General features: G+C 37.6%; 1 protein-coding gene and 1 non-coding gene across 4 annotated transcripts in view; one reads left to right on the forward strand and one right to left on the reverse strand.

Moving 5' to 3' along the window:
- PRIM2 (DNA primase subunit 2) overlaps positions 1 to 27,217 on the reverse strand; it is a 336,405-nt gene that overhangs the window by 106,426 nt on the left and 202,762 nt on the right. The window lies entirely within an intron of this gene.
- On the forward strand, positions 10,563 to 10,669 carry LOC113599025 (U6 spliceosomal RNA). The gene has a single exon (XR_003419765.1). It is a non-coding gene; the product is annotated as a U6 spliceosomal RNA (small nuclear RNA).

The following is a 27,217-nucleotide window of genomic DNA, read 5'->3' on the forward strand; positions in this document are numbered from 1 at the left end:
CAGCTAGATGAGAGAAAGCTGGAGTTTTTGCATGGTGATGACAAAGCTGATCTGCCAGAGGCAAGGCTAGGACTTCAGTGTATAAGGAATACTTTTTTGAGATCCATGTGAAAATTTAGAGAATGAGGATGAGATATAGAATCTATTTGGACAGTTGAGGAAGTGTGAGACAGACTGAACCAATGCAAAGGAAAAAGAGAAAGAAAGGTGGAAATAAAAAGTTTTTAGGTACAAGATGTGGAGGAAAATTAAAGGACATAGTAGCTTAAAGAGGACTAATTGAGCTCAAAATTCATGGACAATATTGTAGACATCAATCATCTCTCTTTGGGGTATCTTTCCAGTGGGGATAAAAAGCCAGGAGCTCTTTTGAGATTTTAATTGAGATTTCCCTTTCTCAAACTTTAGGATCTTGACTAATTCACAGCATCCTCAGGTCCAGGTATAATTAACAGAGTGTTACTTTAATCACCCTACTAAGCTATAGGGAGCAAAGACCTGAGAAAGCCCCAATCAGTCCTAGAGTGATCACAAAGCCTGGTACATTTAAACCATAACCTTTCCAAAATGAAGGGTCTGAAAGCTGAGATGCAGTGAGCTCAGTACAGGTCTCAGTATATGCACAGGTCCATCAAGGCATGGCTTCCCACCTGATTTCTACGAAGTCTTATATAGGATCGGGAGTTAGCCTCAACCTATAAAGGTGCTCCACTGTCTCCTGCTGGCCTTTCCCAAATCCCTAACTTTTTGGCTAAATCTGGCTTCATTGCAGGTCAACTTCCAGAAACCCAAATCACAATATCCAAGAGTTCTAAAATCCAGTGTCTGGTATTTCTCGGCACATTTGGACAGTTTTCTCACCACAAGTTTTCTTCATTGTAAAATGGTGAACACTGACATTTGCTCATTCCAGTTCTGCTAGATATGATAAATGACAATGCCAGGCCCGGAGATCTTATGCAAAACTGAAGTTGTGGTTAAAATGGCATCTTTTAAGTTTTCCCTGACTATCCTATTCAAAGTACATTCCCTATCTTCTCTGCAAATTTTTCTCCAAAAATATGTAATTTACTTTTTTCTTTACTGTATCTCTCACATCAGAGTATCAACTCCAGAGGGCTGAAATTTTTGTCTATTCTGTTTACTAGTATATCTCTAGTATCTAGGAGAGTGTCTGGAACTAAGAGACACTCAATAAATATTTGTTAGATAGATGACTAAAATCCAGTCTTAACATAGCCACCTAGGAAAAGACAGGTTAGCCTGGACACACTTGAGATAATACAAAAGAAAACAACAAGCTTATTCTGAAGACCCTCGGTCAAAAAGCAATCTACTTGTTAGGCTGCCTCATCAATATCATCCCAACCATTCAAATTTTTTAACCCGAGTATCTATGCCCCATCCTTTGTGGACCCATCCTTTGTGGACCTATATTCTCACTTAAAAGCTGGCATTCTTGCCAGTCCAAAACATGAATCATCTAGACCTCCTCTTGAGCAAACACCCCTCTAATGCCTTACCTAGTTAGGGTTCCTACTTTTCTGACTAAGTCACATACCACCATAATCACACCATTAAGGCACAATCATTCTCAGAGTCCCCAGAGCCACGCAAACTTATAATCTCTTACTATAAAAGGAAATGCAGGTTGACAGATACAAAATAGATATTTGGTTATTTTTTAAATAAAATGAAATCCTACTTTACATAGAAGTAAACTAATTGGAAAGATGATGCCAAGTGTTTTTTTTTTTAATTTTTTTTTAATGCTTTTTTATTTTTGAGAGAGAGAGACAGAGGGCGAGCAGGGGAGGTTCAGAAAGAGAGGGAGACACAGAATTCGAAGCAGGCTCTGGGCTCTGAGCTGTCAGCACAGAGCCCAATGCGGGGCTCAAACTCACCATGAGATCATGACCTGAGCCAAAGCCAACTGACTGAGCCACCTAGGCGCCCCGTATTTCATTTTTTAAAGCAAAACAAGAAAAAACGTAAATCAAGGAAGATTTATAGGAACATGACGAATGATAAAGACATAAAGGGTTAAAAAACCAAGACAGTACCCTCTCCACACACCAAGCCCTTAAGAGTTCCTAACGGCTCCAAATCTTCCAAAGAGGGGGAAAATCCTTTAGTATCAAAGTGTGACCCATTTTATTATTTTCTTAAAATTTTTAATGTTTATTTTTGAGAGAGAGCGAGAGAGAATGAGCGAGGGAGGGGCAGAGAGACAGGGAGGAGACACAGAATCTGAAGCAGGCTCCAGGATCTGAGGTGTCAGCACAGAGCCTGGCGAGGGGCTGGAACTCATGGACTGTGAGATCATGACCTGAGCCAAAGTCAGATGCCTAACTGACAGAGCCACCCAGGCACCCCAAAGTCTGACCCATTTTTAGAACTTCTTCATCCCCAATTTATCTAGAGACAATGTGCCACCAAGACGTGGTCGGTGAAACCTTAAACTGGTACCTTCTTATTGTCATTCTCTCCTAAAAGCAACGTATATATTAGCAATAAAATTTTAACCTACCTTTTAAAATGTTAAATATCATTTTAATACAACCTAAACCATAAGGTATCACTGATAAGACAGTTATAAATAAATGATTAAAGTTTAAGTCTTCTACTTTTTATCTCATTTTCATAATTAAGAATTAAAAAGCATTTGGAGTAGAACACCAAAAGCATTTAGATTTACTAATGCTAATTTTTCCAGAATAGTTTTGGGAGGGAGGGATAATAACACCTGTTTTATTCCAAAGATAGACTTAACACAATACATAATTTGAGATCTAACTAGCTATGACAATTCATGAAATCAAGTCTAAACTGCTCAAGTCAATGTTTAAATAACTGTGTTATCTAAAATTTGTATTCCAAATGCAATGAAGGGCATGGAGATAAGACATAAACCCTTAACATGCACATATCTTTATCATATATTAAAATGTTTAGAAGAGAGAATGTAACAAATCTTACACCATAAAACTTTAAAAAATGTATTCCAGATGACTTGGTAACTGCTAAAGTTACCTCTAAAATTTGTACCCAAGAACAACAGTGACAAAGATTAGACTACTTCTGCAAGAAACTACTTTTTATTATATTCAAATTACTTTCCCAGGATGTCACTAATGTGAATATTCAAGCAAAACAAAGTTTGCTTTGAAAGAAAAAACAAAAACATAATCAACTATCATAATTAACATAACCACTTAGTAGACTAATTAAGGTTTCAGACTACAAGTTAAAAGACTTATAAATACACTGAGAAAACATGTGAATGATCGTAGAATAATACACTTATTATTTCTAAATTACTATTAACTAATATTGGTTTAATGCTTTACTAATTACATAGTATTGCATGTATATACATATTTCCTTGCAACATTTTAGCAGGCATTACTACTGTCCCCATTTTAACTTACAATATAATTGAAGCTCAGATGATTAAACAAAACTGAAAACCTCTGTTTTTTTTTCAAGATTATTTTTTTTAGGTTTACTCATTTTGAGAAAGTGTGTGAACATGAGCAGGGGAGGGGCAGAGAGGAAGATCAAGAATCCCAAACAGGCCCTGCACTGTCAGCAAAGAGCCCGACACAAGGCTCGAACTCACAAACCATGAGATCATGACCTGAGCCAAAATCAAGAGTCAGACGCTTAACTGACTGAGCTACCCAGGTGCCCCAAAACCTGTGTTCTTAATTGTGTCCTCTTATGTCTATATGGTTGATCACACCAATGTCAACGTAAACAACATATCTGTTTTTCTTGAGAGTGCTGGGTAAAAGCACAGGTTGTAGAATAAAATAGACCTGGGTTCTAACTGGGGTCTGATCATTGACTACCTCTGCCACCTGGGGAAAAATCATTAAATTCTCCATAAAAGGAGGGTAATATTTACTTTGCAGTGTTGTTGTGAGATTAAATGAAATAAGGAACATAGGAAGGATTTAATAACAGCATGCCTGTTTTGCCAGTTCGTAAGCCTGAATAAATTTTACCTTCTGCCCTTTCTGCTTCTGCTCTAAGGCCACAAGACATTGCTAGAGAAAGCAATATAACAGTGCTCACTTAGCCAATCACAAATTTATGGCCTAGTACAGTTTTCTCATTAGTAAACTAAGACATAAATAAATACCTATGTCCTAGGACTGTTTTAAGGATTCCATAAGATGGTGCATGTAAAATATTAATTATAGTGCTTGGCATATGCTAGGCACTTGGTAAATGACAAATTGTAATCATTCTGTAGCTTAGCAATCTTTTTTATTTATTTCAGGTGAACTCCTTAGCATACTTCCAGGAAGTGTTACTCTACACTCTCTTCAACATTCCTTAAGCCCTAAATGCATCAGATCTTTCTGGTAAATAATTTGCCTGCCTACTTTATTGAAAATATGGCCAGTCAGCATGACCTTCCCCAGCTCTTTTCTTCCTTCAAACACTCCTTTACCAACTTAAAATCTCTCATACATTCTTCAGGTCTCAGACAAATAGGGATCCTCACTCAACTCTTTATGCAATTCATTCATTCATTCAACAAATTTTACTGAACATCTATGAACACTTTTCAGGTGTTGTGCCAAGTGCTGAGTATGGTGGTTAAAAAAAAAAAAAAAGGCAGAAACGGTCCCTACTCTCAGGGAGCATCATATGGGAGGGGAGATTGACACTATAGATAGATGCTTACAAATTCCCTTTCTCTTTCCTCAAGCCTTGTTTCCTCAATTATTCCAGCACATCCTCCACTTCCAAGAGTTTCGCTGATTCTGCCCTCGCCAACATGAAAACAATCTTTGTTTGGCCCAGTCATCCTCTATAGCTAATATGTTCTATTGCCCTTCTTCCTAACTTCTCAAACTTCTAGAACAAATACTCTATTTCCATTGCCTCCCTTTCCACATAAGATCAATAAAGACTAAGAAACCTGTGTAACTTCCTAAAAATATCATCCATGCTGAAAGTATCAAGTACACCCTACTTTTGAGATTCTTCTCTTTCTTAGTGCCTAGGATCCCAGACTGATAATTCTGCTTTCACTTTAGGTTTCTCCATTTCCATTCCAAATAGTGATTATTCCTTCAAAGTTGAGTCCCCTGTTCTCTAAACTTCTCTGTATACTCTCCATCGGATAGCTTATTTACCCTCAAAGGATTTTTCTCTTATTTTTATTTCAATGACTCTCAAATCCACATATCCATTTTTCTTCTCAAAGAACAAGGCCTTTCACAATACAAGTACTGAATAAATAATCACAGAATGAAATCAGGAACAAACAAGCCAACGAGTCAACCAATAAGAATTTCTACTTGGACATCATTTCAAATTTACACCTAAAACGAAACTCATGATCAATTTCTCATCCACTCCAATTCCAGACAATTCAGCTCCATGCCCATCACCCATGTTAAATTTAATTCTTTCCTCATGTTTCTCTATAAACTGTTCCTCAAAATGTTTCTTAAATTCACTTTTTCCACTTTGTTCTTATCATTATCACAATAAGACCTAATCTGGTCAACTATCCCATTTCTACTCTCTACCCACTTAATTAACTGTGTACACTTTCTCCAGATTAATCTTCTGAAAAAAATAATTCCCCTCCCTATTTAAAATTCACTAACGACTGGGGTGCCTGGGTGGCTCAGTCTGTTAAGTATCTGACTTCGGCTTAGGTCATGATCTCAGGGTTCATGAGTTCGAGCCCCAAGTCAGGCTCTGTGCTGATAGCTCAGAGCCTAGAGCCTGCTTTGGATTCTGTGTCTCCCTTTCTCTCTGCCCCTCCCTCACTCATGCTCTATCTCGCAAAAATAAATAAACATTAAAAAAAATTTTTTTATTCACTAACGACTTTCTCTTGACTAAAACCAAAGTTCATTTAAAGCAACTTATTGCTTTAAATGATAAGTGCATTCTAGCACTTATCTCTTTCTCCTCTTTTTCTCTCTCCTCACACCCTACTATTTTCCTAAATTAAACCAGAATAGTATTTTGAAAACATTTTTAAGTAGCAAAATCCTCCACTTAAGTGAAATCTTACACAGAATTCTAACACATAAAAGTAGAGGAAGATACAAATATATGTTAAAGGTGGGGGGCAGGGCACAAATCAGAGAACTCAGCCTCCTTAGGAATTTTTGCCCCCTTTTGCTAATTAAAATCAAGAGCTCCCACGAACACAGCCTGAAATACATTCCATTAATCTATATCCCTTGAAAATTTCCTAAAACAAATTATCTCTGCTGGAATTTGGTCCCTAATTCCCTTCTTTCCCTTTAAATTCCCTCTCCATGACACCTTTTAATAAGCCAGCACAAATTTTATTCTACCTGTAGAAACTTTACTGAGTACTCCATGTCAATCTAACCTCTCTTTCCTATGAATGATTCACACTTACAATATGTAAGAATCTATACCAAACCTTGACTGAATCCTCAATCAATAAAGTACAGAGATGTAACTATACATCTACATACATATATGAAATTACCATCCACATTCATATGATTTTCCAAAGGTATGTATATAATAGAACCAAATCTGAACTCAGTCCGCCTCTATATCTGTACCCTATATTAGTTCTTTCCAACATTTTTCATGTCACTAAGCACACATAAAATGATATTTGTAAAGCACTCTACAGTAATGGCAGAAACTGCTCACAGTTGAAGGCAATTAGCTTTGAGTAACCCAGGTCTAGCCCAGCTTCATCAAGGGTTCAAGGGATCAACATTGGAGGATACTGGAAATTCACTAGCTGTACACCAGATAAGAAACTCTGCTGTACACATTCATTCATTTGGTATATACTAGGACCTGCCATATAACAGGGACTCAAATATATATACGTGTGTGGCTTACTGATAAAGGACAACATTGTTATGTTCAAACTGCCTACAGGAGAAAAATGAGAGCTGAAGATTTTCAATGTCTATATTTTTATAACCAATTTATATAACGCTGGTTCATAATCTTTAGTGTGCATCAATTTCTCCCGGAATTCTTGTTAAATCACAAATGGTGGGACCCACCCCAGAGTCTGATTCAGAGAGCGTGCATTTCTAACTAATTCCCAGGTGATGAAAAAGCTGATGCTGCTGGGATAGGTCTTGGGAAAACCACTGGTCTTAAAAACAAAAACCTAAGCAATAAATATGACCCATACTTACACCACCACCCTCAGCCAACTATTTAATCCTTTGGTAGTCAAATTTTGATGACATAAGTCTGTTTTAAGTCATGATGCAAGCTGGATTCTAGAACAAAAGGTAAGGTTTTTAAACAGTGCTAAATGTTCCTTGACCCAATTATAACAACACGTAGTAGACCTTACATATGCAATCAACAGGGACAGGAATTTCAGCAACATAAAATGTTCATGAGATACATATTGTGCTTAATATCCAATAGAGCCCGGTCAAAGCAATTCAGAACAACAATACTATAAGCAATCTGATTAAGAGGACACATTGCTTTTAATTTATTAGAAGAATTGTCTAGTCCAATTTAATTCTTAAAGCTAGTGGCTGATACAATTTAATATTTAAGTTCCAAGTGAAAGAGTATTTTAGGGGTATGTTCTTTTCAGGCTTTAAATAGAGGTTTGATTAATTCTATCTCTTACACACAGGGTGAGGCTTTTTCTCAGGTAGACTGGCATGTAAATTAAAATTACAAGTAAGAACAACTCGCATAAAACTATCCTGTAATTAATTATATCTATTTTACTTCCATAAAGCATAGGTGCATTTACTTTATGAATTTAAGAAATTGTTTATGGAATAAGACATTTAAAACTTCAAATACCTCTTATAGAATCATTCACAAATCCAAAGAATCCAATTTGGCAACCTAAATGCAATTAAAAATTTTTTTAATGTTTATTTAGTTTTTGAGAGACAGAGAGAGACAGAACCCAAGTGGGGAAGGGGCAGAGACAGAGGGAGACACAGAATATGAAGCAGGCTCCAGGCTCTGAGCTGTCAGCACAGAGCCCGATGCGGGGCTCAAACCCACGAACTATAAGATTATGACCTCAGCTGAAGTCGAATGCTTAACCAACTGAGCCATCCAGGCACCCCTCTAAATGCAATTTTAAAATGTCCTCACGCCCCAGTGACAAGGGTAACTGAAAAAGCTTTTGTTTTTCAAGTGAACCAACACTCACTTTTTCCATGGACACATAAATCCACAGCTCTTCATAGAACACTTCTTCTTAAAGAATGGAGGGCTGACTAAACAGCTTCTGCACAACAAAGGAGAGAATGGCAAGAACAGCAAGAGAGGCAGATACAAGGTAACTAACAAAGGGAATCCCCAACTGGAATGCTGCGGTGGGGAGGGAAAGCATTGAGGGACCAGAAGCAGGTCACCTGCCCTGGAACACAAGAAAAAGAAAAAAAAAAAAAAAAAAGGCCTAATTTAAAAGAACAATGAGCATATAAAAGAGCCATCCCTATAACACTGCCAAAGGGCAGGGGTGCTGCTGGAACTCTCTGTGGCTCTGAGGGACTGGTGAAGACCATGGTTTACACTTTCCCTCTACCTTGAGAGGGCAGAATGGGGCAGGGTCTGGTCCCAACAGACAGCTTGCTGCCTTATCCAGCACCATGTCCCTAGCCCACATCAGCCCCTGAAGGACCAGGGAAAAGAAAAGAAACCGTGGTTTCAAAGGGCACCTAGCGTACAAAAAAGCCAGCTCTAGAACTTGGCCAAATGGTGGGAAAGAACTCTCTCCAGGTTAGAGTGGCTGGCAAGAGCCTTGGTTTATATTCCCCCTTCATCCAGATGATGTGAAAGGGGGCAGGGTCCGCACATCCTAACTGACCTGCCACCTCAGTGAGCCCTGGTACCCTGGCCTACACCAGTCCTAGCCATTCCACCAAGGTGGCCCCAGGGCAGTGCACACATGGACACCCCTAAACACTCCAGGTTCATGCCACATCAGATTCAGGCAGCTTGCCGGGACACATCCAGTGCAGAGCACTCTGGGGCCTCCCAGCCAACACCTGCCTCAGTTCCAGCCATGTGACAGGGTGCACCCTGTGCAGAACACCCAGGACACCCAACCCAGGGGCACCTGGCTGGCTCTGTCAGTGGAGCACATGACTTGATCTCAGGGTTGTGGTCTTGAGCCCCATGCTGGGTATAGAGATCACTTAAAAAAAAAAATCTTAAAAAAAAAAACTTCTATTATTATTTTTTTTTTAAAGGACACTCAACCCATCCTCTGCTCCAGCTACCCTGCAGGGCCCTCCCTGCACTTAGCAGCCTGGGTTACCATGACTTATACCCACTTCAGTTTCAGCTATCCTCCCAGGGTACCCTCAGTGTGGAGAAACCCAGAATCCCCGGGTTGCACCCACCCCAGCATTGGCTGTCCTGCCAGGGTACCCTTTGCATGGAGGGCCCAGGGACCACAGTGACCCATAACTACTTCAGCTTTAGCTATAATGGCAGGGTTTCCTCTGTGCAGAGCGCCCCAGGACTACCCCAGCCTGTGCCCACTTCAGCTGCAGCTGTCCTGCCAGGGCATCCTTTGCATAGAGAGCCTTAGGACGAACCCCAGCCTAGGCACACATGGGCCACACAAACAATGACCATACACAAAATCATTTCTTCAAGTTCAGAAGCAGCTGTCCCACCTAATTCATAGAAACAAACACAGAGAGTAAAGCAAACTGGAGGGACGAAGGAATATGCTTCCCCCAAAACACAAAACAAAACCTCAGAAAAATAAATGAAAAAGAATATTCCTGATAAATAGTTTAAAGTAATGATCATAATGATATTCACTGGAATGGAGAGGAGTATGGAATAACTCAGTAAGACCTTCAACAATAAGAGAGAAAATATAAGAAAGAACCGATCAGACTTGAAGAATACAATAACTGAAACAAAAAAATATACTAGAGGGAGGCCAGAGTAGATTACTGGATGTAGAAGAATAGATCTGTTATCTGAAAGACAAGATAATGGAAAGTACCAAGGCTGAAAAGCAAAAAGAAAAAAGAGTTTTATAAAATGAGGATAAGTTAAGGGATATCTTGGACAAAATTAAGCGCTCATTCACATTATAGAGGGCCCCAATGGAGAAGACAGAGAAGGGGGCAAAAAACGTATATGAAAAAATAATAGCTGAAAACATCCCTAATCTATAAGAAAAAATAGACCTCCAGGTTCAAGAACCACAGAGAGTTTCAAACAAGTTGAACACATGGAGGCCCATGCCATGAAATATAATAATTAAAATATAAAGGTTAAAGATAAAGAGAGAATTTTAAAAGCAGCGAGAGAAACAATAAGTTACATACAAGAGAAATCACATAAAGCAATCAGGTGATTTTTCAGCAGAAATTTTGCAGGCCAGAAAGGAATGGCATGATGTATTATTGAAAGTGCTAAAAGTAAAAAAACCTGTGATCAAGAATACTCTATCCAGCAAGATTATCAATTAGCAATGAAAAAGAAATAGTTAAAAAAAAAAAAGTTTCCCAAATGAAAGTTAAAGGAGTTTATCACCACTAAACTGGCCTTACAAGAAATGTTATAGAGTGCTCGCTTTGGCAACACATATACTAAAACTGGAATGATACGGAGAAGATTAGCATGGCCCCTATGCAAGGATGACACGTAAATTTGTGAAGTGTTCCATATTTTTTTTAACAGAAGACCATGGGGGAGGGGAAGGGAAAAAAAAGTTAGGGAGGGAGGCAAACCTTAAGAGACTCTAAAAAACTGAGAATAAACTAGGGTTGATAGGGAGTGGAAAGGAGGGGCAAGTGGATGATGGGCACTGAGGAGGGCACCTGTTGGGATGAGCACTGGGTATTGTATGGAAACCAATTTGACAATAAATTTCATATTAAAAAAAATAAAATAAAATGTCCTAAATGTAAGGTTGCTCTAATACAAAAAAAAACAAAAACAGAAAAGAAAGAAATGTTATAGAGACCACTTTAGAAGAGGCCATAATTAGACATATGAATAAATAGAAAATAGGTGAATAAAAACATTTAAAATATGATTCTCTCTCTCTCTCTCTCTCTCTCTCTCTATGTATATATGGTAGAAAAGGGAGTTTGAAGATGGCGGCGTAGGAGGACGTTAGGCTCACCGCGCGTCCTTCTGATCACTTAGATTCCACCTACACCTGCCTAAATAACCCAGAAAACTGCCAGAAGACTAGCAGAACGGAGTCTCCGGAGCTAAGCGCAGACGAGAGGCCCACAGAAGAGGGTAGTAAGGGAGGGGAGGTGGTGCGCGCTCCACGGACTGGCGGGAGGGGGCAGAGGGGCAGCCCGCCGGCCAAGCAGAGCCCCCGAGTCTGGCTTGCAAAAGCCGAAGGGGCTGACGGAGTGAGTTCCGACAGCAAGCGGGACTGGACATCTGGAAGGTTATAAGGTAACAGGTCTGCTCAGAGAACCAGAGGGCTGGAGGACAACGGGAGGGAGAGTTGTTGAGCCCCAGACGACAGAGCTCAGCTTGTCAGGGAACAAAGGCGCTTGCCACCGCCATCTCCCTCACCCATCCCCCAGCCAAAATCCCAAAGGGAACCAGTTCCTGCCAGGGAACTTGCTTGTTCTGCGCAAACACCCAAGGCTGTGCTTCTGTGGATCCATCCTTCCGACAGGTCTCCCTCCCTCCGGGTACCACAGGGCCACTCACGAAAAGGACCACTGAAGGCAAAGCGAGCTGAGTCTACCCCTCCCACCCCTGTGCACCTCGCCGATCCACCCCAGCTAATATGCCAGATCCCCAGCACCACAAGCCTGGCAGTGTGCAAGTAGCCCAGACGGGCCACGCCACGCCACCCCACAGTGAATCCCGCCCTAGGAGAGGGGAAGAGAAGGCACACACCAGTCTGACTGTGGCCCCAGCGGTGGGTTGGGGGCACACATCAGGTCTGACTGCGGCTCCGCCCACCAAGTCCAGTTATACACCACAGCACAGGGGAAGTGCCCTGCAGGTCCTCACCATGCCAGGGACTATCCAAAATGACCAAGCAGAAGAATTCCCCTCAGAAGAATCGCCAGGAAATAACAACAGCTAATGAGCTGATCAAAAAGGATTTAAATAATATAACAGAAAGTGAATTTAGAATAATAGTCATAAAATTAATCGCTGGGCTTGAAAACAGTATAGAGGACAGCAGAGAATCTCTTGCTACAGAGATCAAGGGACTAAGGAACAGTCACGAGGAGCTGAAAAACGCTTTAAACGAAATGCATAACAAAATGGAAAACACCACGGCTCGGATTGAAGAGGCAGAGGAGAGAATAGGTGAACTAGAAGATAAAGTTATGGAAAAAGAGGAAGCTGAGAAAAAGAGAGATAAAAAAATCCAGGAGTATGAGGGGAAAATTAGAGAACTAAGTGATGCACTGAAGAGAAATAATCTACGCATAATTGGGATTCCGGAGGAGGAAGAGAGAGGGAAAGGTGCTGAAGGGGTACTTGAAGAAATAATAGCTGAGAACCTCCCTGAACTGGGGAAGGAAAAAGGCAATGAAATCCAAGAGGCACTGAGAACTCCCTTCAGACGTAACTTGAATCAATCTTCTGCACGACATATCATAGTGAAACTGGCAAAATACAAGGATAAAGAGAAAATTCTGAAAGCAGCTAGAGATAAATGTGCTCTAACATACAAAAGGAGGCCTATAAGACTCGCAACCGATCTCTCTACTGAAACTTGGCAGGCCAGAAAGAATTGGCACCAGATCTCCAGTGTGCTAAACAGAAAAAATATGCAGCTGAGAATCCTTTATCCAGCAAGTCTGTCATTTAGAAGAGAAGGACAGATAAAGGTCTTCCCAAACAAACAAAAACTGAAGGAATTCGTCACCACTAAACCAGCCCTACAGAGATCCTAAGGGGGATCCTGTGAGATAAAGTACCAGAGACATCGCTACAAGCATGAAACCTACGGACATCAAAATGCCTCTAAACCCATATCTTTCTATAATAACACTGAATGTAAATGGATTAAATGCGCCAACCAAAAGACATAGGGTATCAGAATGGATAAAAAAACAAGACCCATCTATTTGCTGTCTACAAGAGACTCATTTTAGACCTGAGGACACCTTCAGATTGAGAGTGAGGGGATGGAGAACTATTTATCATGCTACTGGAAGCCAAAAGAAAGCTGGAGTAGCCATACTTATATCAGACAAACTAGACTTTAAATTAAAGGTTGTAACAAGAGATGAAGAAGGGCATTATATAATAATCACAGGGTCTATCCATCAGGAAGAGCTAACAATTATAAATGTCTATGCGCCGAATACGGGAGCCCCCAAATACATAAAACAATTACTCACACACATAAGCAACCTTATTGATAACAATGTGGTAATTGCAGGGGACTTTAACACTCCACTTACAACAATGGATAGATCATCTAGACACACGGTCAATAAAGAAACAAGGGCCCTAATGATACATTGGATCACATGGACTTGACAGATATATTTAGAACTCTGTATCCCAAAGCAACAGAATATACTTTCTTCTTGAGTGCACATGGAACATTCTCCAAGACAGATCACATACTGGGTCACAAAACAGCCCTTCATAAGTATACAAGAATTGAGATCATACTATGCATACTTTCGGACCACAATGCTATGAAGCTTGAAATCAACCACAGGAAAAAGTCTGGAAAACCTCCAAAAGCATGGAGGTTAAAGAACACCCTACTAAAGAAGGCAATTAGAGAAGAAATTAAAAAATATATGGAAACAAACGAAAATGAAAATACAACAATCCAAACGCTTTGGGATGCAGCGAAGGCAGTCCTGAGAGGAAAATACATTGCAATCCAGGCCTATCTCAAGAAACAAGAAAAATCCCAAATACAAAATCTAACAGCACACCTAAAGGAAATAGAAGCAGAACAGCAAAGACAGCCTAAATCCAGCGGAAGAAGAGAAGTAATAAAGATCAGAGCAGAAATAATATAGAATCTAAAAAAACTGTAGAGCAGATCAATGAAACCAAGAGTTGGTTTTTTGAAAAAATTAACAAAATTGATACACCTCTAGCCAGGCTTCTCAAAAAGAAAAGGGAGATGACCCAAACAGATAAAATCATGAATGAAAATGGAATTATTACAACCAATCCCTCAGATACAAGCAATTATCAGGGAATACTATGAAAAATTATATGCCAACAAATTGGACAACCTGGAAGAAATGGACAAATTCCTGAACACCCACACTCTTCCAAAACTCAATCAGGAGGAAATAGAAAGCTTGAACAGACCCATAACCAGTGAAGAAATTGAATCAGTCATCAAAAATCTCCCAACAAATAAGAGTCCAGGACCAGATGGCTTCCCAGGGGAATTCTACCAGACGTTTAAAGCAGAGATAATACCTATTCTTCTCAAGCTATTCCAAAAAATAGAAAGGGAAGGAAAACTTCCAGACTCATTCTATGAAGCCAGTATTACTTTGATTCCTAAACCAGACAGAGACCCAGTAAAAAAAGAGAACTACAGGCCAATATCCCTGATGAATATGGATGCAAAAATTCTCAATAAGATACTAGCAAATCGAATTCAACAGCATATAAAAAGAATTATTCACCATGATCAAGTGGGATTCATTCCTGGGATGCAGGGCTGGTTCAACATTCGCAAATCAATCAACGTGATACATCACATTAATAAAAGAAAAGATAAGAACCATATGATCCTGTCAATTGATGCAGAAAAGGCCTTTGACAAAATTCAGCATCCTTTCTTAATAAAAACCCTCGAGAAAGTCGGGATAGAAGGAACATACTTAAACATCATAAAAGCCATTGATGAAAAGCCCACAGCTAACATCATCCTCAATGGGGAAAAACTGAGAGCTTTCCCCCTGAGATCAGGAACAAGACAGGGATGTCCACTCTCACCGCTGTTGTTTAACATAGTGTTGGAAGTTCTAGCATCAGCAATCAGACAACAAAAGGAAATCAAAGGCATCAAAATTGGCAAAGATGAAGTTAAGTTTTCACTTTTTGCAGATGACATGATATTATACATGGAAAATCCGATAGACTCCACCAGAAGTCTGCTAGAATTGATACATGAATTTAACAAAGTTGCAGGATACAAAATCAATATGCAGAAATCAGTTGCATTCTTATACACTAATAATGAAGCAACAGAAAGACAAATAAAGAAACTGATCCCATTCACAATTGCCCCAAGAAGCATAAAATACCTAGGGATAAATCTAACCAAAGATGTAAAAGATCTGTATGCTGAAAACTGTAGAAAGCTTATGAAGGAAATTGAAGAAGATATAAAGAAATTGAAAAACATTCCGTGCTCATGGGTTGGAAGAATACTGTCAAAATGTCAATACTACCCAAAGCTATCTACACATTCAATGCAATCCCAATCAAAATTGCACCAGCATTCTTCTTGAAACTAGAACAAGCAATCCTAAAATTCATATGGAACCACAAAAGGCCCCGATTAGCCAAAGTAATTTTGAAGAAGAAGACCAAAGCAGGAGGCATCACAATCCCAGACTTTAGCCTCTACTGCAAAGCTGTAATCATCAAGACAGCATGGTATTGGCACAAAAAACAGACACATAGACCAATGGAATAGAATAGAAACCCCAGAACCAGACCCACAAACATATGGCCAACTAATCTTTGACAAAGCAGGAAAGAACATCCAATGGAAAAAAGACAGTCTCTTTCACAAATGGTGCTGGGAGAACTGGACAGCAACATGCAGAAGAATAAAACTAGACCACTTTCTCACGCCCTTCACAAAAATAAACTCTAAATGGATAAAGGACCTGAATGTGAGATAGGAAACCATCAAAACCTTAGAGGAGAAAGCAGGAAAAGACCTCTGACCTCAGACATAGCAATTTCTGCCTTGACACATCCCCAAAGGCAAGGGAATTAAAAGCAAAAATGAACCACTAGGACCTTATGAAGATAAAAAGCTTCTGCACAGCAAAGGAAACAACCAACAAAACTAAAAGGCAACCAATGAAATGGGAAAAGATATTTGCAAACGACATATGGGACAAAGGGCTAGCATCCAAAATCTATAAAGAGCTCACCAAACTCCACACCCGAAAAACAAATAATCCAGTGAAGAAATGGGCAGAAAACATGAATAGACACTTCTCTAAAGAAGACATCCGGATGGCCAACAGGCACATGAAAAGATGCTCAACGTCACTCCTCATCAGGGAAATACAAATCAAAACCACACTCAGATATCACCTCACGCCAGTCAGAGTGGCCAAAATGAACAAATCAGGAGACTATAGATGCTGGAGACGATGTGGAGAAACGGGAACCCTCTTGCACTGTTGGTGGGAATGCAAACTGGTGCAGCCACTCTGGAAAACAGTGTGGAGGTTCCTCAAAATGTTAAAAATAGACCTACCCTATGACCCAGCAATAGCACTGCTAGGAATTTATCCAAGGGATAAAGAAGTACTGATGCATAGGGGCACTTGTACCCCAATGTTTATAGCAGCACTCCTAACAATAGCCAAATTATGGAAAGAGCCTAAATGTCCATCAACTGATGAATGGATAAAAAAAATTGTGGTTTATATACACAATGGAGTACTACGTGGCAATGAGAAAGAACGAAATATGGCCCTTTGTAGCAACGTGGATGGAACTGGAGAGTGTGATGCTAAGTGAAATAAGCCATGCAGAGAAAGACAGATACCATATGGTTTCACTCTTATGTGGATCCTGAGAAACTTAACAGAAACCTATGGGGGAGGGGAAGGAAAAAAAAAAAAAGAGGTTAGAGTGGAAGAGAGCCAAAGCATAAGAGACTTAAAAACTGAGAACAAACTGAGGGTTGATGAGGGGTGGGAGGGAGGGGAGGGTGGGTGATGGGTATTCAGGAGGGCACCTTTCGGGATGAGCACTGGGTGTTGTATGAAAACCAATTTGACAATAAACTTCATTAAAAAAAAAAAGAAAAGAAAAGGGAGTTTAAAAAAAAATTTTTTGAATGTGTTCAAACTTAAGTGACCATCAACTTAATATAGACTGCTATACACTTAGGATGTTATACAGAACTTCATGGTAACCACAAAACCAAAACCTACAACAGATACACAAAAAATAAAGAGAAAGCCATGGGGCGCCCGGGTGGCTCAGTCAGGTAAGCATCTGACTTTGGCTCTGGTCATGATCTCGTGGTTCATGAGACTGAGTCCAGCACTGGGATCTCTGCTGTCAGCGTAGAGTCTGCATAAGATGCTCCATATCCAGCTCTCTGTCCCTCCCCCACTTGTGTGCTTTCTCCCTCTCACAATTACAAATAAACATTAATAAATAAAGAGAAAGCCAAATGTAGCTTGTGGTCAGCAACCACAATGAAAGGGAACAAGAGAAGAAAAAAGCAAAGAGAAGAACTACAGAAACAACTAGAAAAAAATGAACAAAATGACTATAAATACATACGTATCAGTAAAAACTTTAAATGTAAATGGACTGAACAGTCCAATCAAAAGATACAGGTGGCAGTATTAAAAAACAAAACAAAACCAAAAAACCCCACAAGACCCATCTATAATGTACCTACAAGAGATTCACTTCAGAGCTAAAGACACATACAGACTGAAAGCGATGGGATTGAAAGAGACAGTTCATGAAAATGAAAGAGAAAATAAAACCAGGGTAGCTACTTACATCAGACAAAATAGGTATTAAAACAAAGACTGTAACAGGATATAAGCAGGGGCATTACATAATGATAAAGGGATCAATCCAACAAGAGGACATAACAATTGTACATATCTATGCACTCAACATTAGGCACCTAAATATACAAAACAAATATTAACAGAAATAAAGGGAGTAATTGACAGTAATGCAATAATAGTAAAGAACTTTAAAACCTCATTTATATCACCGTGTAAATCTTTCAGGCAGAAAATCAATACGGAAATAGGGTCTTTGAATGACATATTAGACCAGATGGATATAACATATACAGATCCAAAAACAACAGAATACACATTCTTTTCAAGGGCACATGGAACATTCTCCAGGATATGTTAGGCCACATAACAAATCTCAATAAATCTAAGAAGACTGAAAGCATAACATGCATCTTTTCCAACCACAACCACAACATGACAATGGAAATCACAAGAAAAAAACTGGAAGAAACACAAATACATGGAACTAAACATGACACTAAGTAACCAATGGGTTAACAAAGAAATGAAAGTAGAAATAATAAAATACATGGAGACAGATGAACGTAAAATCACAAGGATCCAAAATCTTTGGGATGCAGCTAACGCAGTTCTAAGAGGAAAATATATAACTATACAAGCCTACCTCAAGAAATAAGAAAAAGCTCAAACAATCTAAACTTACACCTAAAGGATCTAAAAAAAGAACAAAGTCTAAGGTAGAAAGAAGGAAATCATAAAGATATGAGCACAAATTAAAGTCACAGAGACTTAAAAAAAGGAAAAAAAACATACAAAAGATCAATGAAACCAAGAACTGATTCTTTGAAAAGAAATACAAAATTAATAAACCTTGACCTAGTCTTACCAAAAAAGGGAAAGAGAGAGAGAGAGAGAGACAGAGAGAGAGAGAGAGAGAGAGAAAGGACCCAAATAATCAGAAACAAAAGAGGAGAAATAATAACCAACTAACCAACAGCACAGAAATACAAAGGATTATAAGAGACTACTATAAAAAATTATATGCCAAGAAACTGGACAACCTAGAAGAAGTAGAAAAATTCCTACAAACATACATTCTCCCAAAAATGAATCCGGAGGAAATAAAAAATATGAACAGACCAATTACTAGTAATTAAACTTAATCAATACTCAAAAAACTACAAAAAAAAATAAGTAAGTAAAAGTCCAGGACTAGATGGATTCACAGATGAATTCTATCAAACATTTAAATTAGAGTTAATACCTAGTCTCAAACTAATCCAAAAAAATAGAAGAGGAAGGAAAGCTTTCAAATGCAGTCTAGGAGGCCAGGATTACCCTGATACCAAAACCAAACACACCATTAGAAAAAAATAAACCTACAGGCTAATATCTCTGACAAACACAGATGCAAATATCCTCAAAATATTACCAAGCTGCACTTAACAATACATTAGAGCAATCATTCACCATGATCAAGTGGGATTTATTGCAGTGATGCAAAAATGTCTCAACATTTACAAATCAATGTGATACATCTTATTAATGAAGAATAAAAATGCTATGACCAATTCAATACATGCAGAAAATGCATTTGACTAAATTCAATATCCAATCATGATAAAAACTTTCTCAACAAAATAAGTTTGGAGGGGGTACCGCAACATAATAAAGGCTATATGTGAAAAACCCACAGCTAACATCATACTCAACGGTGAAAAAAAGCTTTTCCTCTAGGATCAGAAACAAGACAAGGATGTCTACCCTCATGACTCTTATTCAGCAAAGTACTGGAAGTTGTACCCACAGAAAACAGACAAGAAAAAAGAAATAAAAGACATCCGTATATGTAAGGAAGAAATTAAACTATCACTATTGGCAGATGACATGATACTAGACATAGAAAACCCTAAACACACCACCAAAGAACCACTGGAGGTAATATACGAATTCAGTAGGGGCACCCGTGTGGTCCTGTCGGTTGAGTGTCTAACTCTCGGTTTCAGCTCAGGTCATGATCTCAGAGTTCATGAGTTCGAGCCCTGCATCGGGCTCCCTGTTGACGGTTTAGAGCTGCTTGGGATTCTCTTGTCTTCCTCTCTCTCAAAAATAAGTAAAATTTTTTAAAAATAAATGAATTCAGTAAAATTGCAAGACACAAAATTAATACACAGAAACCAGCTGCATTTCTATTCACTAACAGCCAAGTGGCAAAAAGAGAAATTAAGAAAACAATTGCATTTACAAATGCACCAAACAGAATAAAATACCTAGGAATAAATATAGCCAACAAGGTGAAAGACTTATACTCTGAAAATTGTAAAACACTGATGAAAGAAATGAAAACCAACACAACAAATGGAAAGATATTTCATGCTCATGGACTGGAAGAATTAATATTGTTAAAATACCCATTCTACCCAAAGCAATCTACAGATTCAGTGAAATCCCTATCAAAATACCAATAACATTTTTCACAGAAGTGGAACAAATTTTCCTAATATTTGTATGGAACCACAAAAGACCCTGCACCACCAAAGCAATCTTTAGAAAAACAACAAAGCTAGAGGTATCACAATCCCAGATTTTAAGATATACTACAAAGCTGTAGTAATCAAAACACTATGGCCCTGGCACAAAAACAGATATATAGATGAGTGGAACAGAATAGAGCCCACAAATACACCCACATTTATATGATCAATTAATCTATGACAAAGGAGGCAAGAATATACAATGGGGAAAAGATAGTCTCTGCAATAAATGGTGTGGGGAAAATTGGAGATCTACGTGCAAAAGAATGAAACTGGATCACTTTCTTACACCGTGCACAAAAATAAATTCATAAAGGAGTAAAGATCTTAAGTGTGAAACCTGAAACCATAAAAATCCTAGAAGAGAACACAAGCAGGAATTTGACATTGGCCTTGGCAACATTTTTCTAGAACATCTCCTAAGGCAAGGGAACAAAAGCAAAAATAAACTACTGGGACTACATTAAAATAAAAAGCTTTGCACAGCAAAGGAAACCACCAACGAAACAAAAAGTCAACCCATCGAACCTATTGCAAATGTTGTATCCAACAAGGGGTTAATATCCAAAATATAGAAAGAACTTCTACAACCCCACATCCCCCAAAACAAGTAATTCGATTAAAAATAGGGCAGAGAACCTTATCAACATTTTTCCAAAGATGACATACTGATGGCCAACAGACACATGAAAAGATGTTCAACATCACTAATCATCAGAAAGATACAAATCAAAAACAATAAGATATCACCTCACACCTGTAATAATGGCTAGTATCAAAATGATGAGAAATAACAAATGTTAACAAAAATGTGAAGAAAAATAATCCCTCGTGCACTGCTGGTGGAAATGTAAACTGGTACAGCCAGTGTGGTAAAGAGTATGGAGTTTCCTAAAAAAAACAAAAACAGAATTACCCTATGACCCAGTTACTTCACTTCTGGTATTTATCCAAAGAAATGCCAACAATAATTTTTTTAAATATATATATCCCTATGTTTATTGCAATATTATTTACAATAGCCAAGATACAGAAGCAGCCCAAGTGTCCATCGATAGATGAACAGATAAAGTGGTGTGTGTGTGTGTGTGTGTGTGTGTGTGCGCGCGCGTGCGTATACATGCATTATAGAAAATTACTCAGCCATAAAAGGATGAGATCCTGCCATTTGTGACAGCATGGATGGACCTAGAGGTTACTATGCTAAGTGAAATAAAACAGAGACAAATACCACATGATTTAACTTATGTGTGTAATCTAAAATCAAAACAAATAAACAAACAAATGAAAAGCAGACTCAAACCTATAAATAGAGAAAACAATTTGCTTCTTGCCAGAAGAGAGGGGAGTTGGAATGAGCAAAATGAGTGAATGGGAGTGGGAGATACAGGTTTCCAGCTATGGAAGAAGTACATCATGGGAACAAAAGGTAGAGCACAAGGAATATAGCCAGTAATATCATAATAGATTATAAGTATACTTGTGGTGAGCATGGCATAAGCTTAAGTTTGCTGAATTGCTATGTTGTATACCTGAAATTAAGGTAACATCACGTGTCAACTATACTCAAAAAAAGGCTTTATTTTTAAATTTTTAATATATCATAAATATTCATACTCAATACAATTAAGTCCAAGAATAAAAACCCTACCTTATGAAACTAGTATTTTGGGAGTCAGGTATGCCCTAAAATAATTACTCTGCAAGGTCATTCATAACACCAGAATATTCCTCTTGGAAATGGTTGATATTTTAATACAAAAACCCCTTATCCTGTAGTACAATATGCACCCAAATAAAAATGGTATTCAAATATACTGACAAGGTAAAATCCAAAAAGAAGCCTGAAAACAGCAATTTAAAAATGACAACATCCCCAAATCTCAACAATTCCCAAATTAGCTGGCCAGAGAAAAAAAGCCCTCAGTGAATAAATAGTAAATAATGAAATAATTATCAAATAATAAAAACAAATAATAGAAGCATGAACAATGCTTTGACTACCTTTCCCTCATTTCCTGTTCAGTGTACATTATTTTCCTTCCCTACCTCTGTATTCATCCATGTCATTCACTTCTTTCAAATCCTAATTCAAGACTGATGTTCAAGAAACACTAACACGATCCACTTTAATAACTTCCTCTAGTAATACTTTCCTTTCACCAATCATGTTTTGTAATTGCTTTCTTGTTACTTCTATCTTTCAACTCACCTTATTACCAAGCAAATGGAAATCCTAAAGCAAAAACATTTTTAAAAAATTAATGTTGGCCCATAATCAGAAATCCTTATTTAAAGAAGCCAAATTCATTTGAACCAAGTGGAAATGCAGGTGGAAATTTCGTTCAAACTATTTCTCTTTGTCAGTAAACCTTCATAACATCCCAGATTCATTATGCAATTTTAGTAAATATTCAAGCTTATGAAATTATGTATATCTAACTAAACTACAGTTATCAACTGACTATACAAAGATGACCTAACCCCAGTCAGAAATTACCTATCTAGCAATACCACCTCTTACTGGCCTACTAATCCATCCATCTTTAGTAATTATGTTAAAATAAAAGCCTGTATCTACAGACTTCATCTCTAGCCACAATTCTACTTTTACAGTTCAGATTTCTACCACCTAGAGCAGAGGCTACACTCTCTTACCTAACATTTCTCTTGAAACACAATCCACTCAACATGGAATTCCCTTGCAACTTGACCTGGCAAATATGACATCTCCACTGCATAACACATTGAGTTACTATTCTCCTTCCTGTCAGCCCCTTCCTATGTTTTACTACAGAATCCTGTGACCATCTCAACCATGGCAATTATCATACTGAATTTGTATATTTGCACTTATGTTTTTTCCAGGAGGCTACAAAGTCCTCATAAACAAGGGCTGTGTCTTTATTTGCAGTATCTCCAGAACACTTACCCATGATGAAATAAAATCTGTTGAGTAATCAATGCAAAGTAAATGGATTAAGTATGTTTGTGTATACACACACACACATATGCATATTTCTTTGTACTTTTAATGAGAATCAGAATTTGACTACTATATTTTGTATATAACTGTAACTGAAACTATATTTCTGGACATTAAATAATAGTGATGATAACTGGTTACCACTTCCTTTGTAGTTATATATTCTTCCAACCTATAATTTTGATTTAGAAAAATACATGTAAGACAACAAATTTGGTTAGCTACTAAAATAACTGTTAATATTTCATAACTTGTTAGAAATATACTGCTACCTAAAAAAGAAACAAAAAAAGTATTTTCTCATACACAAAGCCACTTTTTAAAGCTTAGGCAGAATCTACCATGTATTCACAGTGCAGTGATAACAGCACTGTGGCTCAACAGCTAACATCTAACATCTAACAGCTTCCAGGTCTTGTGCTAAGCCCTTGAGACCAAAAGTGGAAAAGTCATAGTCCCTCTATTCAAGTAGCTCAAAACCTAGTCATAAGACATACATGCAAACAAAGATATTACAATTTGTTAAGAGTTCTAAAGATGGTATGTGCAAAGTTCAATGAAGACAGATCAATACTAATATTCTATATAGCAGGAGAAAAATAAAAACTGCAATTACTAAATAAATAAGTATAGGACAATAAACTAAAAGCCCTATCCTCTGCTATGATAACCTTTAAAAGTTCTTAACCTTTTTTATACCATGGACCACTTTTGGCAAGCCCATGATGAGATATCTCTTCTAGTTTATAAAATAAATAGCTTATATAGCAAATTTCAGGTTCTATTAAAATTCTTGGTTTAATTCAGCTTCAAGTTCACTATAAATGGAATAAAAGCACATTAACAAACAATTGTGTAAGTACTGTGTCCTGAGTTATATGAAGGAATTTGGGGAAAACATGCAATTTTCTAGTTTTCCATGGATTTACTTGTATGGAGACTTATTCTTCAGTTCATTCAATAAACATTTATTGAGTGCCTATTGTAAGTCAGGCACTGTTCTAGGTGCTTGGACATGCAACAGTGAATAAGACTGACAAGATACCTGCTTTTATATAGTTTTTCTTCTAACTGTAGGATATAGATAATAAATTAAGAAACAATAAATATAAAGTAGTGATAGGTGCCCAAAACTAAAGAGTATAATCAGCAAGTAACTGGTAGCTATATAAGGTGGTACCTCTACATTACTAACACCATCTGCTGGAGAGTGTATGCTAGTCTGAAAAAATTTTTAAAGAAACAGGAAATAACCAATCCAAACTAACAACTCTGAATAAACATTTTATAAACAGATGGCTACGTTTTGCATACATAGAAGCACTGACTTGATACACTGAATTCCCAATAAAAAATAACAGTGAGCATCAGAACCTTAACTTGCTTCCACAACTGCATCAGTACTATTTAAAAATGTTTATAAGATAAAACAAGAAACTGTAGACTGTAATACAAAAACTGCTAAACCTTAATAAAAGATATCTCGGGATTTGCTACTTTAGTATTTATACTCTAGATGACAGTTACAAAAACTAATACATGCAGCTTTAGGTTATTTTACAGTCAGCAAATTCCCCTCCAACATGAACTATAACTTTAGATTGAAAAGTATTCAAAGTATTAAACAACAACTAAATATATGTCTGCAACAAACACAAGCAAGGGAAGATGAGAGAAAGAAACAGATACGAATTGGGCAGTCAATTCACTAAGAGAACTTCATTTTTAGAAAGGAATTAGGGAGAAGCAATATTTAGAACTAGGCAGTGCAATGAGGGAAGGAAGCAGTGGTAACAGCACTGTGGCTCAAAAGTGCTGGAGGTACAAATGACTTCTCTGTTGCCTCAGAAGCAATGGCTAAGTCCCCATAATTTCTGCTCAATGTCCAAAGCAATGTATCTCAAATAATGTACAATGAGGACATATGCATAAAGAGAAAGAAATCAGATATGTGGTATTTTGGGAAGCAATAGCATAGAAGAATTTCAGTTGAAACTGACTCTATCACCACAACATACAACAGAAGGACTGAATGTTCCAAATCATTCCTAGCTTTAACACCAAGGTCCTTTAATTGGAGCACTACCAAAAAAAAAAAAAAAAAAAAAAGCCTAATATACTTCATTCAAAATCATTCTCTGTAAACAGTATTTTAAGCCATCAATTTTCTATACTTCTTAAAAGGAATATTTTTAATTTTATGTGACAATAAATAGGTAATCAAACTGAAGAGAATATTTTAATAAATTCAGGGATACTAAATGACATTCCGTTGCAAAAATATGTGAGAAGATATAATTGAGAAAAGCATGAACATTTATTTACAGGTACAGACTAACAACAGAACACTAGACAGACACAGTAAATTATAAGTGTAACTTAAAATCTTCAGTCAAAATAATTTATTTTCTGTAATCAATAATAAGCAAATGAAAATACAGACTGCAATATATTATCTAGAAAGGTAAAAATTATTTGATTGTCTTTTACAATAATTTTTGAGGAAACTACTTTTACACTGCAAAATAAAAGTCGCATTTAAAATTGTTTTTCAAAAACACTGATTTAAAATAATTAAATACTGACGACATGGATACATAGACCATCCCAGACACACATAAAAGAAGGTGGTCAGTGAACAGGTGCACAAGACAAAGGCCTAGCACTTGCAGCAAGTTTCCCTTTCTCTCCCTTTCTTCTTTCCCCTCTCAGTTTACAGCACAAACCAAGCTAAAATGCTAGCTCAACTTCTCTCTCTTTTCAAAATCAAGGCTCATAAACACTTATCTACTATGACAGTTAATTTTATGTATCAATTTAACTGGACCACAGGGTGCCCAGACATTTGGTCAGACATTATCCTGGATGTGTCTGTGAGGGTGTTTCTGGATTAGATTAACCTTTGAACTGGTACGCTGAGTAAAGCAGACTGCCCTCCCCAGTGTCAGTGGGTCTCCTCCAATCCTCTGAAGTCCTGAATAAAACAAAAAAGCTGACCGACCCTCCAGTGAGTAAGACAGAATTTCCTCCTGCCTGACTGCTTTGAGCTAGGACATGGGTTTTTACTGCCTTCAGACTCAAACTAAAACACTGGCTCTGCCTGGGTCTCAAACCTGCCAGTCTTCCAACTGGAACTATACTATCAGCTCTCCTGGGTCTCCAGGATGCCAACTGCAGATCTTGGGACTTGTCAGGATCCAAAATTGCCTAAGCCATTCAATATAATAAGTATCTTTTCTCCTTCCCTCCCTCCCTCTGTTTCTCTTTTGATTCTGTTTCTCTGGAGAACCCTAATACCCTTGCCCACTTAATACATCAAATTCCTAATAAAAAGATCAAAAAATATTTTAAAGTAATAATATATAATGATGCCAGTGACAGAGCAAGATTCTCATAAAGCTTGATGAGAGTCTAATTTAAAACCTTTTAAATAGTCATTTTGTGTAACATGCATCAAAACTTTAAAGCTGTGTATAGTTTTTTTACCAGGTAAATTTATTCCCTGGTGAATATATACAGAGGACATAATCAGAGCTATAATCAAAGATTTATGTGCTGAGGATATTGGTTGCAATAACATTTATGACAGAGTCAAAAAGACACAACGAAATGCCCAGTAATAGGGGAATGATTAAACAAATTCTAACACGTTCAAAGGATGAACTGTCATGCAACTCATCCAAATGATATTTTCAAAAATCATTCAACAACCTGTGGTAATTACGTTAAAAAAATGTCAACTTTTAAAACACAATATTCTAGCTAGTTATCTACACCCTAGAGAGAAAGGCTAAAGGTAATAATAGTTATTTCTGAATGGAGAAACGGCAGGTAAATTTTTCTGTATTTTTCACATTTCCTATAATCAAAACATGTTACCTTTAAAATAAAAAAATATATAATAAAGGTCTAAGAAACATTATCCAAAACTGTGTTTAAAGAAAGCTATTAAATGATAAGTTTAAGATTCTTTGAAAAATTTACAATAAAGCCAGTTTTAAAAACAAATC

The sequence above is a fragment of the Acinonyx jubatus genome, chromosome B2, assembly GCF_027475565.1.
Source record: "Acinonyx jubatus isolate Ajub_Pintada_27869175 chromosome B2, VMU_Ajub_asm_v1.0, whole genome shotgun sequence".
Classification (NCBI taxonomy): Eukaryota; Metazoa; Chordata; class Mammalia; order Carnivora; family Felidae; genus Acinonyx; species Acinonyx jubatus.